The following is a 2,500-nucleotide window of genomic DNA, read 5'->3' as shown; positions in this document are numbered from 1 at the left end:
CCTTCTTTTCATCTATCTACATAGGTATATATGTATATGTATATATATATATATGTATGTATATATGTATATATATATATATATATATATATATATATATATATATCTGTGTGTGTGTGTGTGTGTCTGTGTTTGTATGTGTCTATATATATACATATATGTATATGTATATATATATGCATATATATATATGTGTGTGTGTGTGTTTGTGTGTGTGTATACATACCAATATATATATATATATATATATATATATATATATATATATATATATATACACACAGGTATATATGTTTATAACTCTCTCTCTCTCACACACAAACACACACACACACTCACACATATCTCTAAAGATACACACATGCACACATAAACAAGACCGCATTTCTGTGATTATATTTCGTACATACCTTCAACAACGCATATCAAGTATCCGCTCCATAGACATGTTTCTATTCGATCCGTAATTGAAGCATCTTATAGACCAGCTGATGGAAACATATCAAAATCAATGAGAACATAGATTCTTTATTCTCCTTCAATCACCTGTCAATTAATGCTTAAAGACAGATAATCACCTGTCTCAGCACCTTAATGATTTACGCCCTTAATAAGCGCTCTGTTGGTATGACAAGTATCATGAATATTCTATGGGTCCTGTTAAATGATCATCAATTCACTTCGGTGTGATAGGCCTGGTCTCATAGGGTCTGTCTGTTATTACTCTTTTTATCATTAATCATTGTTATTTTCATTTTTTATCATTATCATTATTGTTCATTATTTCCTTTATTTCTTTATCATTATTATTATTTTTTATCATTATCTTTATCATTATTATTTCTTTTATTACTATCTTTATCATTATTATTTCTTTTATCACTATCTCTATCATCATTATTATCATTATCCTCATTATTATTGTTATTATTAGTGTTATCATCACTATCATAATCGTTATCATCATTATTACTATTAACATCATGTCATCATCATCACCATCATCATATGTGACCTTAATTAATTCATATTTTTAACGAACTATATTTTACTATCATATAGGGATAATCAAATCTTTGTACAATATTTTTCCCAATAAGCTTTGTGATTAGCCAATCGTCATGCAATTTCCGATTTGGATCTGAAAAGCAAAATAAGAATTTTTATTTTTTCACTGCACTATTAAATAATGCTTATCATTACCATTCTTCCTAAATCATTTTATTATAACTCTCACTAATCAACCATATTCACCATAACAGCATATCGTCACTTCACTAAATCATTATTCCCACCATATCGCCATCCTCACTATATCAACACACATACCATCCTTACCTAGTCATTATATAACCATCCCTGCCATGTTACAGTGACAATATTGCAATTCCAACGTCACCATATCACCATAGCACCAAATTACCATTTCTACCGAAACACCAAATCACCATCCTCACCATAATGGTCAAACACAAGAACACCGTCTCACTATATCACCATTGTCACCACATCACCCAAATAACCAAATTCCCATTTCTATCATTCTCATCACATCACCAAAACAACCAATCACCATTTTTATCACATCATCAAAACAACCAACACACTATTTCCACCATCCTCACCACATCGTCACACCACCATCCTCACCACATCCCCATCCTCACCACACCATCTTTACTACATCCCCATCCTCACCACACACCACCATCCTGACCACACCCCCATCCTCACCACACCTCCATCCTCACTACATCCCCATCTTCCCCACACCATCACCCTCATCACATCACCATCCTCACCACACCATCTTTACCACATCCCCATCTTCCCCACACCATCACCCTCACCATATCACCATCCTCACCACACCATCTTTACCACATCCCCATCCTCACCACACCCCCATCCTCACCACATCCCCATCTTTACCACACCACCATCCTCACCACACCCCCATCCTCATCACATCCCCATCTTTACCACACCACCATCCTCGCCACATCCCCATCTTTACCACACCATCACCCTCACCACACCACCATCCTCACTACACCCCTATCCTCACCACACCCCCATCCTCACCATCCTAACCACAACACCATCCTCACCATCAACACTATCCATCCGCGAATATTCTTTCGCGTACGAAGAAAGTCTTGCCTGATCAGTTCCCAGGATTGCAACACATTGAATTGTCTCCATACTTCTGAACTTAGCTGGTTTAGTTCACGTTCTGTGGATCCGTCGTGGCTTATTGACGTGGGGTTGCAGGGGTTGTGCGGTGGTGGAGCGGAGGAGGGAGGGAAGGAGGGGGAGGGGGAGGAAGGGGAAGGGAAGGAGGGTGGGAGGGGGGAGGGGAAGGGAGGGGGGAAGGAGGTGGGAGGGAGGGGGGGAGGGGAGAGGGGGGAGGGGGGAGGGAGGGAAGGAGGGAGGAGGGAGAGGAGGGAGGGGGAGGGAAGGAGGGTGGGAGGGAGGAGGAGGGGGGGAGGGAGGAAGG

Source organism: Penaeus japonicus, unplaced genomic scaffold (assembly GCF_977035675.1).
Source record: "Penaeus japonicus unplaced genomic scaffold, GWHDUDI00000001_assembly GWHDUDI00000017, whole genome shotgun sequence".
Classification (NCBI taxonomy): domain Eukaryota; kingdom Metazoa; phylum Arthropoda; class Malacostraca; order Decapoda; family Penaeidae; genus Penaeus; species Penaeus japonicus.
The sequence above is the reverse complement of the archived record's forward strand: the minus strand, read 5'-3'. Positions refer to the sequence as shown.